The following is a 17432-nucleotide window of genomic DNA, read 5'->3' as shown; positions in this document are numbered from 1 at the left end:
ATATTGCATGTGAAATGCTTTTTACATTTATGTTTAAATATTTTTATATCTATATGTTAAAATTTATTTCCATATCACATGTATTCTCAGGCTTGTGGAGCCGAGCCGGAGCCGTAGAGCCGGGGAGCCGCTGTTTTTCGGTGGAGCCGGAGCCGTAAAAATCGAGTGACTCTCTGCTCTCGTGTTTTTTTTAAAGGAATAGAATGTATGTTTCTTTTTACTGCAGAAAAACTTTATTCATTTATTTCTTAACTAATTTGTTAAATGAAGCATTTATTGAATTTCTATTTTTTTTTTTAATTTTTTAAGCTTGAATCTATCAATCTGTACACAGTTCCGTCCCATTGAGAAATTTTGGGCAATTGACAAATGATATTTGCGTAAGAGTGGCAAAACAAATAGTTCAGCTAAGATTTGATTAGATAGTAGACATTAGTAATAAAATTTTTTGCCAAAGACACTGTGCAGAAGTTGATGTCGTCGATTAGCGTAAATGTTCGTTATTTGAAATAATGAAAATTATTAAAATAAAAAGCACTTTTATAATCTTCAAGTTCTTTAGATTAAAATAAATATTCTAGTTTTTGCATTAGATGTACTACTTTCCTTTTTTTTTTTGAATTTTTTATCGTTTTTAATTTAACGATCGTATGCTTTACCCAAAAGATACGGGACATACAAAAGAGATCTTTTAAACGTCTTTGGAGCGTTTTGCACGTATTTTGAACGTTCAAAATACTTCTTTTTTAGGTACCGTGCCCACTGGATACTCATTGGGCACGGGACCTTGTGAAGACGTAAAAAAGACGTCTTTTAAACGTCTTTTATAACGTTTTGAATACCTTTTGAACGTTTTGGACGTCTTTGAGACGTTCAAAAGACGTCTCTTTTAGAATACGTCACCCTGGGTAAAATTAGAACTAAAATTTGCACTAATAACTTTAGTTTTGTGTAACTAATATATAGAAAAAAGTGTTTATTTACCCAAAACATTTTTTTTTTCAAATATAATATCCGGTAGTAGAGTAGTGATAGTAATACAATAACCATGTAATCATAAGAGTTGGTTAAAAATTAGTTGCTGTAATTGGTATTGTTTTGGATTGGCAAATGTGATAAAAAAATATTCCAAAACTTGCGATTTTTATTCATAAAGTTTGGGAGCCGCAGCCGAGCCGTCAGAAAAAACAGTCGGCTCCACAAGCCTGATTTTACTTACTGTTCAATTTTTTATAAGTACCTAAACATTTTTTATATGTACCTAAACATAAGTGTTCTGCACATGTGGAAGTACAGCAAAATCATTCTACAACATTATAAATAACAATAAATTTTCTTAAATATTTCAATATATATAAATTTTTTTTTTAAATAAACTTTTTAAAGTAATGTAACTATAAAGTCTTATAAGTTTCACGAAAATATTTTTTTAACGTGTACTCAAAAAATTTTTATCTTTATTTCTGCTTTCATGAGCTACTTCAGATAGGAGATTGGAACCGGCCTGTCTCTTGACGCAACTGTTCGAACCTCTCAAAATACGGGGATAATTTTAATGAAATTTAAAATCTTTAGTGAATATAAATTCATTTTGGAATTGCAAGAGCATCAAATTTAGTAAACTGTTACCTTCACATTTAAGGTCAGGGAGCACAAGTTTTAAAGTTCTTTTGCTCCCAGGCTTCAATTGCAGCAATTGTTTTACGAAACATTTTTATTTGGTATAAACATAAATACACCCAAGTTTGAACTTCGTCTAAAAGTTATCTTATTTAAATATCATAATATTCGACAGCAATAGGTTTAAAGATTTTATTATCAAAATGTACAATAAAACGATCTTTTTTTTCTACATAAAATTTGTCAAAAATATGTCAAGTTTGTGATTCACGAAACTGCTGCCTTTGATGTTTTAATATACAGAGCCATTTCTATCCTTGATAAGAGCAGGAAAAGATACCATGGCTTCGTCGTTGAATTACTGAAATCTATCACCAAGAACAAATTAATTTAATTCATTGTTTTCAACAAATGAGCGTTTATTATACTTTAATGAGATATCTTTATTATTTGGATGTTTTATTGTATATGGTGTCTTAAAAATAAATCTTTTTTTTTCTTTTCATAAACATGGTCATCCTCAAGTTTTCATAAACATCATAATCTTCAAATTTTTCATATTTTCATGAAACAACTTTTCATCTTTTGCTAAAAAACTGTTATCGCCACAAGCCCAGAATGTTTTGTCTTGTTTTGTACTGTATTTAAATGGCTGATTCAAATTAATTTATCTATTCACTGTCATTATCATAAAACTATAATTATAAATCTAAAATTTCAAGAATATCTCAATGAGTACCATCTTACGCAGCTGGTTTCATTTCCAACATTACGTCAGCATAGGGACATCCCTTTTAGTAGCATGCTTGAATTAATAATCTTAGACAAACCATATTGCTCCATAGATATTGCTAGAGTAGATCATTTAGGCGATACAAAAGGAGGTCAAGTAGATTGCATGATACACGGGCTCTTTGCTTTGACGTGGCACAACGCAACAACTACTCCGATGAAACTCCGATGAAACTCCGATGAAAAAACGATTTATCTGGAGCAAAGCTGATTACAAATCCTTATCAACCTGCATATCATCTATAGATTGGATAAAAACATTCAATGGAAGCTCTGTGCATGAAAATTACCAGATTCTAGTTAAAAATACAACGAAGTAGTCAGTAAATTCATCCCAACAACAACTTTACCGTTCTATAAAAATCAACCGTTACGGGTTACACCAAAAGTACTTAAAACTATCCGAAAAAAAGAGATGCTCTGGGGTAAATATATATTGCAGTTGGTCGCGAAACACATGAGACACTTTGAGTAAAACTTAAACTTGCTTGCAAAGTAGTAAAGAAGACCATAAGTAAGGTGTTAACCGATCACGAGGAGAAGCTCGTCAAAGATTCAAGATCTTACCCCAAAAATGTGCATGCTTATGTCAGAAGTAAACAAGAATTCAAAGATTATCTTCGTTCAATTGAAGAGGACAATGGCACTATTACAACAGATATAAACATAATTTGCTCCAACCTCAATAACTATTTTCAATTTACATTTGAAAACAAACCTGATGGCAGTATGCCATCAGGTTTTGGAATATTTTTTTTTACGCAAGTTTTGGAATATTTTTATCACATTTGCCAACCCAAAACAATACCAATTACAGCAATTAAAGTAATGGAAAGAATTATTCATAAAAATATTATGGTGCATTGCGTGGAAAACAATCTAATCTCCAAGCATCAACACGGTTTTCTTCGTAAAAAAAGATGTCTGACTAACCTTCTCAAAGAATGCAGTATACTTACCGAGACTATGCACCAAGGTTACAAAGCTGATAATATCTACGCCAATTTCGCAAAGGCATTCAATAAAGTCAATATAAAAATAATAACAATAATAAAACAGTGTGAGAGTGTTCAACGTCTCCTACATAAACTTAAAACCCGCACCAACGTCTCCTACATAAACTGAAAGCATACGGCATTCATAACAAGCTGCTACATTGGATCGAAATGTGGCTGTTAGATCGTAAGCAAAGTGTTGCCCTCCGAGATCATGTTTCTGAGTGGAAGAACGTCACAAGTGGAGTTCCTCAAGGTTTTGTCTTAGGGCCACTACTTTTCATTTTGTTTATAAACGATCTTCGTGATAGTATCGTTCACAAGATATTACTATACGCTTATGACAGAAAAATTAATGGGATCATAAAGTCGGCTTCGGACATCACAACACTTCAAGCAGACATTGATAACGCGGTTACATAGTCAAACGCTTGGCTCATGCACTTTAACATAAATAAAAGTAAAGTGATGCATGCAGGTTGTCCTAAGAAACGTTTATCACATGAGTACTCCATGGAAATCACCGATGGCATGCGCCACACAATTGCAACTACAACTATTGAATGTGAACTTGGAATTCTTATCTCAAACAACCTGAAAGTCAGACCGCAAGTTGATAAAGCAGCATCCACAGCCAATTACATGTTAGGAAGGCTCAAAAATGCTTTCCACAATAGAAACTTAATTTTGTGGCGCACACTCTATATAAAGTTTATCCGGCCACATCTAGAATTCGCTCTTCAAACCTGTTCCCCGTATCAAGAAACAGACATTAAGTTACTTGAGGATGCTCAAGACCATTTTGATAAAATAAAGCGTCTGCAGATACCCAAACTTACCCCCCTCAAAGAACGTCGTTTACATGGAGGTATAATTCAACATCACAAAGTTCATTTTTTAGTCCCACAGCATCAACTAATTGGGCGTGAGGTGTACTACCTGTGCGGCCATGACAAGCAGCTCAACCGTAAGAGGACCGTAAGTTGCGGTCCATCGGAACACTCTCACACTGTAAACGCTCGAAATCGAAATCTGATCTTTAATTGAATACAATTAAAGATCAGATTTCGATGTGATAAACTGTTAAGCCAGCATAGAGACTCCTGTAAATATATACATTTATATTTAAATTAAAATATATACATACATACTTTTTTTTTTATTGTTACGGCATTATTGCGGTTAACATGTATTAATTTCGTTACTGAATATATCACACTCAAACTCAAACTCATATATATATATATGAGTTTAAGTTTGAGTTTGATATATATATATATATGAGTTTGAGTGTGTGTTTGTGTGTGTATGTTACCTGCGATGGTGGATGTCAAAATGTCAAAACAAGTTCAGCCTCAAATGACAAAAGCTTACTGACTATAGAACTTGGGAAAGAAACAAGTGCTAAACGTCAGCTACTTGTTGCTGTTGCTGAAAATGTTTCAGAAACTTATGAAAATGTCAAAAAAATTTTATGTTTATTTGGGAAAATTGATATGCCCTTCTTTATTATATGTGACATGAAGTTTGCCAATATCATCTGTGGCATTCAGTCTCACTCAAGCAAACACCCATGCTGTTAGAGTGATGTTATATCTAGTGACCTCAAAGAATAGGAAACTTCAAGAAACTTCAGATCCATTTGGATGAAATACAAATCATTCATTGAAAAAGAGAATGGAAAAATGTGCGCAAAGGATTTTAATGATGTTGTTCATAACCCATTGTTTGACCAAGAAGATGTCAAACAAGTTATTGAGTTTATTCCCCATATGTGACTTCTCCTTGGAATTGTAAATCATCTTTACAAATCAATGCTAAAGATATTGCCTAAAGACAAAGATTGGCCATTACTTCTAAAATTGAAATTACAACCTTATCATGGTGGAGAGTTTGTTGGGAATGATTGTCATAAGCTTTTGAAGAATTTGGATGTTTTGCAAAAAATTGTTGAAAGAAAAAAGGCAGACCATATGCTTGGTTTTGTGAAAACATTCCAACATTTTAGGAGTGTTTTTAGCTCCTGTTGTGGAAAGACATTAAATACTGCAAATGTTCAACTTATCAAAGACTTTAAGAACTCATATCTTCAATTCCCAGTTTCAGTTACTCCAAAAGCCCATGCAGTGTTTTACCATGATCTTGAATTTATTGCTCTAAAGGGTACAGCATTGAGCATTTTTAGTAAGCAATCAACAGAAGCCTTGCATTCAATCTTCAGTGCTCAATGGGCTTGATGAAAAAGAAACCTTGATCACCCTGGTTATGGAGGCCAGTTACTGAAATGTGTTATTGACTATAACAGCAATCATCTTTGAATTCAGTTTTTTAAATAATTCATTTTTTTTAAACAGTTAAACAGTGATTTCTAGAATTTCATTCTAGAAATACTTGATATAACATTTGTTGATAAGAAATATTCTTGTCTGAAGTTTTTGTTTATATTATAAACAATATCAATATATTTATAGTTACATAAAATATCATAAGTTTACTAAAAATTATTCACAAGCATATATCTTATTTTACAATTACTGAATAAAAAAATCTCAACAGCAATTTGAAGAAGAAGTAATAAATCATAACACCACCATAAAGTAATTTTTTTTAAAGGAAATCATTTCATGTCTATATGTGTGTGTTTTTTCAATGGGAGATTAAGGTTAAATGGGATTTTCTTTTGTTTGATATCTTGTTAAAACCCATTTCAGTAAAGATATATTTCTTATTTTAATTGAAAAAAGTTGTTTTTATTGTGTGTATTTCCAATACTTGGTCAATTATTTAAAAAAACAACAACAAAGCAAACCTGTGGGTTTGACAACTAAAATATAAAAAGGTTTTCATGTTTTTTAAATTTAGAACAATAAGAAAAAGTGCCTTTAACTATGTGTTTTCTACCACATATTTAAATACAAACTTGGACAAAAAAAGGACTATTTTTGTTGACAAAGTACACATAAATGTGAAGTCTAACAACCATAGAATCCCATATCAACTAGTCACATGATATTGTTACTAAATTAGTTATTTGATGTAACTTTGAATCTTTAAAAAACATAAAAACCACAAAAAGCTGCTATGTTTTGGTCGTTTTTCAAAGGCGAGATTCCTACTTTAAGAGCTATATTTTTGCACAGATAAAAGATATCTTGCTTCTAATTTTTTTGCCTGAAAGATACATACCAAGGCTTCATTCTATTAAATTTTGAAACTTCCATAGTCGATAATAAGGTTAGAATAAAAACGTAAAGCATCCGTTGTCTCTTTTAAAAGAGGCTTTTAGTGCCATAACCTATACTTAAGGTCCCTGTACACAAACCATAAGTGTTAAAGAGCTGATTTTTTGTCAGGTTACAGCCAACACATATATGTAAAGAGTTTTTGATAGTTTTTAAAAACTCCATAACCCAAATATGAAAACAAAAACAAAATAGATTTAAAAAGGGGCTCCAGGTGCGATTAGTAGCGCAAAGTGCTATAAAACTTTAAATATGTTTTTCTCCTTTGGCTATAGAGATTAGATTTTAATTTTTACATCTGGTGATACCTGAGACCTTGCAGATTAATGCCCCATCGGTTATTTTTTGGTCCTCAAAATTGAAGTTGGGACCATTTTGGATTGGTGTGCGTTAATTATGACTTCCTAATTTTGGATATAAGTTGTTTATTGGAGGGTATCTCCAATTTAATTTATGAATGTCATTTTTAATTTTATAACATTCTAATTGAATGATCTCAATCCAAATTCATTGAATCGCTTCTCATATTTCATACCTTTTAAACATCTTATTCTTGTTCCTCTTCGTTGTACTTGTTCTATTTTATTGATGTCTTTTTTATAGTAAATAGATTCCAAATTGGTGAAGCAAATTCCAAGTGGTGTCGAACTAACGAACAATACAGCAGTTTCATTAGGTCTTTGTCTAAGTTTATAAAACAATGTTTTATTTGACCAAGTATTCTGTTTGCTTATCCTGCGATCATATCTATATGATTTTTCCATTTTATATCATTAGATATTAGGACCCCTAAATTTTGTTCCAAAGATGTTTTTATCATAGTGTAATGCTTTTCATTGCTCATTGATTAACTCATATTATAATTATAGCGAGGGTTTTCCCTATATGCATAATTTTGCATTTTTTGTTCTTAAAATGTAATAACCATTTTTTACTCTATATACTTAGGTTCAATAAATCCTCTTGCATTGCATAGTTATTGTTGATATTTGTAATCACCGAAATAATCGTCGGCATACAACTTACAGCAATTTTTTATTTCATGTGATATATCATCAATATAAATAAAAAATATTAGCGGACCTATTACTGAACCCTGTGGCACTCCACTAGTTACCTCCTTCCATTGTGATCTATAAGTACCAAGGACAACTCTTTAAATTCTATTAGTCATATACACTTTAAACCGGTTTACTAATTTCAGAAAATGCTTTTAATTTTATTAACAATTTTTTTTGTGCAACTGTATCATCAACTGCTTTGGAGTCCAAATAAACTATATCAATTAAAAAACCACATTCCAGAGACTGTGTAATTAATTCTAAAGACTCTAGTAAATTTGTGCAACAGTTTTTACTACGGACAAATCCGTGCTGCAAATCAGATATTAATTTATCTTCAACAAGATGTTCCATCTAAGCGTCTCTTATTATACTCTCCATTACTTTGCATACGACAGACGTTAATGAAACAGGACGGTAGTTTGTTGCTTTCGATTTGTCTCCTTTTTTAAATATTGGGATAATATTTGTACACTGCCATTATCTCGGAATTATGCCACTTGAGTAGGATCGATTAAAAATAATTGACAATGGAGTTGAAATACTATTAGCACATTCCATTAAAACTCTCGGGTGCACATTCCATTAAAACTCTCGGGTGCACATTCCATTAAAACTCTCGGGTGCACATTCCATTAAAACTCTCGGGTGCACATTCCATTAAAACTCTCGGGTGCACATTCCATTAAAACTCTCGGGTGCACATACCATTAAAACTCTTGGGTGCACATTCCATTAAAACTCTCGGGTGCACTTTGCTCTTTTTACTTTTGTTCCTCTCCAGTAGATTTATTAACGTTCAATTTACTTAACCTTTTAATTACGGTGTCAATATTTAAATCTGGATTTGTAATTGCTTTAGGTAATACTTTATTAAACGTTGGTACATTATCGTTTTCCTTTTAAAAACTGAATGAAAAAAATTATTCAGTACTTCAGGAATATCTGATTCAATTATGAATATTGTTCCACCTTTCATTTCCAGAGCATTTATTTTCTGACTGATTTTAGTTTTACTGTTTATATATTGGTATATCAATTTAGGATTTTCTTTGGCTTTATGAACAATTTCATACTCATACTCTCCGATTGTTGATTTTACAGTTTTTTTTGTGACTTTATTGATTTTTTTGTATTTCCTTAACAAATTTTGGTCTTTAAATTTAGAATTCGTGCACTTGATCCACAGTTTTATTTTCAACTTTATCAATGGTGCTAATTTTTTATTAAGCCAAGGTGCTCTTTTGATTTTATTCATATTTGATTGCGGGATATATAGAGTGCATGCCATATCATAAATTTGTAACCATTTATTATGACACTCGTCTGCGTTTAGGTTTTCAAAGAACTTATCCCAGTTGATTTTAATCAAAGTAATTGTTCATATTACTGTAGTTCCCTTTATGATACATATATTTTTTAGCGTATGATTGACTTACAATTTTATTTCTTGGAGTAAAATTATAGCAAAAAGTAAGAATATGATGTCCATTAGGTCCGTGTTGAAGTGACGGGTGGTGTACTAAATTAAAAATTCATGAATTTCTTTCTGCTATTACCAAATCCAAAATATTGTTTTTTTATAATTTTCAAAATGAAATGTTGGTTTTATTACCCTTTGGAACATAGAATTTATCTAAGCCATCTATAAATAACTGCGCTATTTCGTTTTTTCCAGTTACTTTGCCTACAGAATCGCTCCAATCAATTTGAGGGAAATTAAAATCCCCACATAAGAGAATACCACTTGCTTTTTTATTCAATACCATCTTGTCGGCTGCTTCAATTGATCTTATTACATTTATGCAGTTGTATATGTCACTATCTCCAGTACGATATATACATCCGCATGTAAGTCTTTCTCTAACAGTGTTTAAAGAACACCAAATCGTTTAATTAGGTTACTTTGATGTTCAGTATTAGAAATTTTAAAAGAGTTAAAAGTTTTAGCAATATATACATACTGCACCACCTTTTTCAAAGGCTCTATCATTTCTATACAAGCAATACCCAGGAATATTAGTTACCGAACTATCTGTCCACCATGTCTCGCATAACTATATGCGATGAATTTCTCTCAACCTCAATTAACAACTCATTATATTTATTATGTAACGACGTAGCGTTTGTATACTAGCATTTTAAATAATTTCATGTTATCTTGTTTTTTTATAAGTTTTGATTTGATCGGCAATTTTTTTGTGATTTAATTTGCATGAAGATGTTTGAATTGGTTCCTTGGCTTAAAAAATTATATGATGGCTTGTTTGAACAGTTTTGGGCTGATGTAGAGGGTTTTATAGTATCCTTGATATTATTGTGTATTGATTGATTTTGAGCGTGCAATTTGGGCTTTTCGTTATTCAACAAAAGGGTGTATTGAACGGCCGTTGATTTCAAGGATCTTAGATACATCAATGCAGCAGACCCAGTCACTCCAGATGACGAATCAAAATGGGTTATCAAGATTAACATGTTTTTCATGATCGCTGTTTGCTATTTTTCTTTCAATGTTAAGCTTGTTAAACTCAGCCTGTTCCACAATTGTTCAATTAGGTCTGATAAAAACATTCTTATGTTCAGTTTTGGAAAGATTGGATACTACTGCTAATGCTGTAGATCTCTACACTTTTAAATTCCACAATAATTGAGTTTTGGATGTTTCTGGCATTAGAGCCGTTTGTTATATTGGTGGTTGAACTGAACTTAGGCTTTATTCTACGAGCCGATACAATTTTAACGTTAATTTTTAAACATGTTATTATTTCTTTAACTTTTTCAGTAGTTATAGATTTGTCTGCAACCTGGTCTGAGGTATCTGAAGGGAACATGCCCTTATTCATCCAAGATTATTATTGATTAATTATTGATCTTGATAGGAGGGCTAGCACTCTTATCAGTGGATTGCCTCCTGGTTGTGAAATATTAAATTATTAGTTTACCTTATTACACAGGGACTAAAAAGTTTCAGTATGTATATTTTTCCGTATATATATATATATATATATATATATATATATATATATATATATATATATATATATAATATATATATATATATATATATATGTATATATATACATGTATATATACATATATATGTATACATATACATATATATACATATATATGTATACCAGAAGTATGTTGATTAAATGTTGTAAAAGTAAAATAAATTAAATTTAAAAAGTATATAAAAAGTGTAATTTTAGGCTTAAAAGAACATCAATGCAACTAATGCACTTGGAAGTTTATAAAAACAAAACAAAAAAATAGTGCTATATATATTTAATTCAGTTGATATAATGCTTAGCCACAACTTATTTGGTAAAAACAGCGTTTTTATTAAAAACGCTGTTTTTACCAAAACTAAATAATGTTTTTACACGTCCAATCGTTACATTAGTAGATTGTGTAAATTGAAAAAGCTACCTTCTAAATTAAGATACATGTTTACTTCTAAGATAAACAAAACCAATAAACTAGTTTAAATCTTTTATTTTCACAATATTGGAAGTAAACTTTTTTAGTTTTATTTGAAATTCATAAAAAAAAAGCAAAGTTTTTTTTATGAACTTCAAATAAAACTAAAAACTGCCATCAAAAACAAGTATCTTGAAAACCAAATGAAAAATAGTTAAAAGTTAGTTATTCTTAACCCAAGAAATTTTTAAGTTTTTTAGACCCTATAAACATTTCTTGGGTTTAGAAAACACAAGAACGTTTTAAACATCTCACACTTTTTTTTAAAGTAGACCTTTATCGTTTAAATATTATACATTTTTGATTTATAGTTTAGGCTTTGCTGAAACTAATCTTACCCGCTAATCATATTACCCTCCTTTACCCTCTCTATTTCATTTCTTTTTCAAACTTTTCATAAATTTTCAGGTTAGCTAATCTGATTTTACTTGGATAACATTTAAAAATCAATATACAAATTTCTGGTTTTTTTATTAACTAAGCTTACATATTTATTATCATATTTTCCCTTAAGGAAATAATAAAAAATGCGGTTGTTCTTCATATTAAAACAGGGCTTCAACTATCATTAAATATTTGATTTTTTTTTAACATTATTTATCATAAATACTTAAGTTTATATTTATATGTTTTATCCACTTTTATACTTAAATAATCCACTTTTTTTTCCAAGTTAAAACCAGGATGAATCATAAGTTCAAAACATCGCAAGTGAGAGGAGGAGAAGCATTTCGATTTAAATACATCATGTTTGGGCTGACTTCAAACACATCATGTTTGGGCTGACTTCAAATACATCATGTTTGGGCTGACTTCAAATACATCATGTTTGGGCTGACTTTAAATACATCATGTTTGGGCTGACTTTAAATACATCATGTTTGGGCTGAATTTATAGGGAAATACAGCTAAAACGTTTTCAGAACTTTCTTATATAGATCATTTTATCAAAGATGGAGAAATCTGAGCAAATATTTTCTTAGTTGATCAAAGCTTCAAGTTAAGCAATTTTGTTTTTAAAAATGTGGTAAATTGCATCTTTTGTAAGTTTTTTTACATTTTAAATTTTTATGTTGATCTTCTATATTTCATTACAACATTTTCAAAAATTGGTATATCTATGAGACTGGTAAAAGTTTACATGTTTAAAAGTTTGCACAACAATTTTTTCTCAAAAAAATCATCTTTTGCAATACCTAAATATACTATTTTTCGTAAATCTCCTAATAGGCAACAAGATACATTTTAAGAAATTTGAAAAAATTTGGAATTGGAAGTTTTGCCTCGCTTTCCATATAGCTCAGACTATGCTCCGTCTAACTACCATTTGTTTAGATTGATGCAAAACACACTCACTGGAATAGGCTTCACTTAAAACACACTCACTGGAATAGACTTCACTTAAGAACTGGGTATTCAAAGTTAAATTTTTCTTTTTTGGCATCAAAAAAGAAAAATTTCTTTTGGTAGGTAATCCGCGAATTACGAGAAAGATGGGAAAATTTGTAGCTCCAGATTAGCAACACTTTGAATAAAATATCAACTCATTTTGTAATTAAAATACAGCCATATTTAATCAAAAAACAAACAGAAACTTATTAATTAAATTAAGGTAATATTAATTAAACATAAGTAAGATATAATTAAGTGACTAATTAAACTTTGTTCAGCTAACTAACCAAATTAATACACAGCTGCATTTATTCTCCCATATTCTTTCTCGTATAGTTTGGTGACAATGATTCACAACACGAATTATTGTCAACCAAATTATTTTTGTGTATACAATATACTCAATATATCAGTAATCAAAATGATGACGAGTAAATGATCAAAACGTAAATCTTGGGATTCTAAAACTAATAAAATATTTCAAAATGCGTTACAAATAACAGATATTTTTGAGTTTGTTTTTGTTGATGCTACTTCAGTCCAACCTGAGAATTGATCGGCGTATAATATATAGTTACGACCTGCCATTTAAAATATGTCTAACATTTTTGAAATATGAAAAATAAACTTTTTGAAAAGAATATTCAGGTAGCATTAGTTCTGCGAGCAGCTCTTTATGATTTGAGGGTGAAATCTTAGTACATCTACGACATTGAGCTCTGTAGTTTTGTATTTGAGCACTTATTCCTGGCCAAAAAAATCTTCCTTTTGCGTTTTCTCTAATTGCTGCTACGCCTTGGTATCCTTCATGCAAACTACTAAGCAAAACTTATATTAGTCCGTCCGGTTTTAAGACTTTGCTATCTAAAAATACGAGACTATCTATGGCGTATAAGTCATAGTGTTTAGGCCAAAATTCTCGAAGACGTGTTGGTATACTTTGCTTATTTTCTGGAAATTCCTTTGTATGAGTTGTGGTAGATCTTGATATGTAGGATTGATTGATGAATCTGTAATAATTCCATCCATTTAAGGCCATTAAAATCATTAAACATAGAATAAATTGTTCCTAACATGTCACTTTCAATGTCACATCATTTGTTTAAGGTGTTATTGTTATCGCTATTGGTTTGTAACATAGCATCAGGTGCGAGATTATTTTTTCCGGGAATCGAAATAACTTTGAAATTATACATTAGTATTTTTCGGAGATTTTAATGATTTGAGGGTTCTTTATCTCATCCAAGTTTTGATCGTTGAACATTTTTACCAATGGTTTGTGATTAACTGCAACAATCGGACATCCCATGACAAACATTTTACAACTTTCTAAACCATATAATATACTAAAGATACGCCTTCAATGGGAGCGTATCGACTTTCAGCATTTATAAACCGGGAGCCAGCATAAACAATTTTCCAATGAGATGGACCGCATAGTGGGCTATCAATGTCAAGGTATTCAAAATGCTTTTGTATAGTATAAAACAGATGCCTGCTTTGCTCTAATCAGTAAACATGTTTGGCGATTAATATCGAATGCTTTGAACACCTTTTATTAACTCAATTATTTTAGGCTTGAAAAAGATTTTAAAGAGTAAGGTCCTAATAAAATTTGTCATTTTCATTTTAATTAGGCAAGAACTTTTTTTTTTTGCGAACGCACGTGTTTTTATCAATCTTATTAAAAAATTAAAATATGGATTTAACGTTAAAAAACATCGAAAAGTTAATAACAACAAAGCTTGAAGAACAAAAAACTTTTATACCGTCAAAAACAAGCAAATTATTAAAAGAACAAGAACAAAACTTTATATTATTAATATGTGGAAACTTAAAAATTCTCGCAGAACGACTCGACAAACTTGAATATGAAGCAAAAGAAAGCAATTCAAAAGATGCCATCATTGAAAGAGAAATTTACGAAATTAAAGAGAGCTTGAACTTTCAAGAAGAAAATATAAATAAAAAAATGGAAAAAATACAATAATTTGGGGTATGGTATAAAATATCTAGTAAAAAAACAGTGAACTTAGAGAACCGCTCACGCAGAAACAATTTGAGGGTCGATGGTGTAAAGGAAAAAGAAGGTGAAAGCTGGGATGGTTGTAGAAACTCGGTGAAAGAAATAATTAAAAACAAACTTAACATAACTGACGAAATTGAAATTGAAAGAGCCCATCGTATTGGAAATGCAAGAAATGATTAGTTACCAAGAACAATAATCTTCATACTGCTGAATTATTTAGGTAAAACTAAAGTTCTTAACAACGCAAAAAAATTAAGAGAGACTGGCCTGTATATAAAGGAAGACTACGCGAAAGAAACAATAGAACATCGAAAGAAACTATGGAAGGAAGTTAAACGACTTCGTAAAGCTGGTAAGTACGCCATTATTAAATTTGATAAAATTTATTGCAGAGATTTTAAAAAATAAACAGCTGTTTTAAGCGAGTGCATTTTCTAACAAGTTTTTATTTTCTAAAAAATCATTATGGCTTATGAAGCAATAGACTTTGAAACGGTGCGTGTGAATATCTTTGAACTTGCTAATAAATCTTTACCGAATGATCATTACTTTTTAAACATTAGCTTTTTAAACGAAAAATACTCCGACTCTGCATATTTTGATATACAAAATTTTAAATTTTAACTAAAAACCACTATTAATAACTTTACGGTAATACACATAAACATCAGAAGTTTACTTATTAATATAGATAAATTAAAAAACTTTCTCCTTGAATGCAAACATACTTTCAGTATGATCTGCCTTACAGAGACTTGGTGCTCTGACGAAGCAGCAGAAACAAGCTCTGAACTCCAAATTCCAAACTATAAAATATTTTCTAAAGAAAGATCAGTTTGCAAAAAAGGAGGAGGAATTGTGAATTATATACGGAATGATCTAAACATTAAGATGAGAAATGATCTTTCAAACTCTGATGGCGATAGTGAGGTCTTCACAATGGAAGTTATTAACACTGCCTCAAAGAACTTTCTAGTTTCTACGTGCAACAGACCACCTGATGGTGATACTTGTAAATTTTCAAATTATATGAAACATATAGTTACAAAAAATAAAGAACAGAAAAAGTTATTAATTATTGGAGATATAAACATAAATATTTTAATCTACAACAAGCATGCTATAACTAAAAATTTCTTTGACGACATGTTTCAACCTAATATCTTCCCCATTATCAACAAACCTACCAGAGTAACTTCCAAATCTATTACTGCTATTGATAATATATTAACAAACTCTTTACAAGATCCTTCTCTAAAATCAGGAATAATAAAAACAGATATTTCAGATCACTTTCCAATATACTTCTCTTAGTCACTAAATTCCACAAAAATTAATAATTCAAAAATCTTATGTTATAAAAGAATTATCAATGAAGCGTCTACTCAAAAATTTAAGGACTTGTTATTGGCATCAAATTGGCAAAAGTTCTACCGAGAATGTGACCAAGGAAACAAACTCTGCGTATATTAACTTTATAAATTTATTTATCCTACAATATAATAAAAGTTTTCCAATTCAAGAAAAAGAAATAAAAACAAAATATTTAAATTGTCAATGGATAACAAAAGAAATAAGAAAATCCTCAAAACAAAAACAAAAACTATACGTAAAATACTTAAAAAATAGAAGCGAAGCGAAACGAAATTTGAAAAAATAAAAAAAAAACACAAAATTTTATATTATTCTAATCAAATACAAAAATTTAATGGTGACTTAAAAAAGACATGAACATTATAAAGGAAATAATTGGTAAAAGTAAATTTAATGTTAACAAAATGCCTTCTAGAGTAATAATTAATGAAAGTAAATCAAACAACAAGAGAGATATTTCCAATGAATTTAACAAATACTTTGCCAACATTGGTGCTGATCTTGCATCAAAAATTCAATGCCCAAATAATACATTTAAAAGTTACTTAACAGACTCACACTGCTCTTTAAATTTCAATGAAATAAATCAAGACGAACTTGAAATAGATATTAAATCACTTAAAATTAAGTCCCCAGGAATTGATGATATCTCTTAAAAAGTAGTGTCAGATGTTTTTGAGGAGATACGTAATCCACTTTACAAAGTATTTAATTCACAAGTTTCAACAGGTATTGTACCAGATAAACTAAAAATCTCAAAAATTATACTAATGTATAAATCAGGAAAAACCAATTTTTTAAACAATTATAGACCAATCTTTATCCTTTCAGTATTCTTAAAACTTCTAAAACGAATAATCTATAATAGTTTAAATGAATATTTAAAAACTAACAAAAATATCAATAAAGGTCAATATGGTTTTCAAAAGCTCAACTGAGCATGCTATTCTTGACCTCTTTCACATTAGGGATCTTTATTAATTTGTCAAAGGCATTTGACTCCGTCAACCATGAGATTTTACTTACAAAAAGGAAAAACTATAGTATGAAAAATCAAGCTTTAAATTGGTTAAAAAACTACCTTAATAACAGACAACAATGTGTTATTATAGATAGAAAAAGCGACTCAAATTTACTAGAAACAAAATGTGGTGTACCTCTAGGTTCCATTCTTGCTCCTCTTTTGTTTCTTATTTATATAAACGATCTTCCAAACGCCTCTAATATCTTTTAAACTATAATGTTTGCCTACAATACCAGGGGTGGATCCAGGATTTTAATTGACTGTAGCAAAAATGCCATAAATATTTTTTTGTCTAAAAAAAAAAAAGAAGGTCCTCGCTTTACATATTTGCCGACAGTACGAAAAGTCCAAGTTTGCCGACTGTTCTATATGACCTACATATTTGCTGGTTTAAAAGAGCTAAATTTGCAGACATAATGA

The 17432-nt window shown here is 30.2% G+C and overlaps 1 long non-coding RNA gene across 1 annotated transcript in view; it reads left to right on the top strand.

The window, feature by feature from the left end:
* The window catches only part of LOC136091341 (uncharacterized), a 25759-nt gene extending 9542 nt beyond the window's left edge, over positions 1 to 16217 (top strand). The window contains exon 2 of the long non-coding RNA XR_010643920.1: positions 11867 to 16217. This is a non-coding gene — a long non-coding RNA (uncharacterized LOC136091341). The remainder of the gene's footprint in view (positions 1 to 11866) is intronic.
* Positions 16218 to 17432: the final 1215 nt, after the last annotated feature.

Source organism: Hydra vulgaris, chromosome 15, assembly GCF_038396675.1.
Source record: "Hydra vulgaris chromosome 15, alternate assembly HydraT2T_AEP".
Lineage (NCBI taxonomy): Eukaryota > Metazoa > Cnidaria > Hydrozoa > Anthoathecata > Hydridae > Hydra > Hydra vulgaris.
Note: the sequence above shows the minus strand (reverse complement) of the source record. Positions and strands in the feature narration are given on the sequence as shown.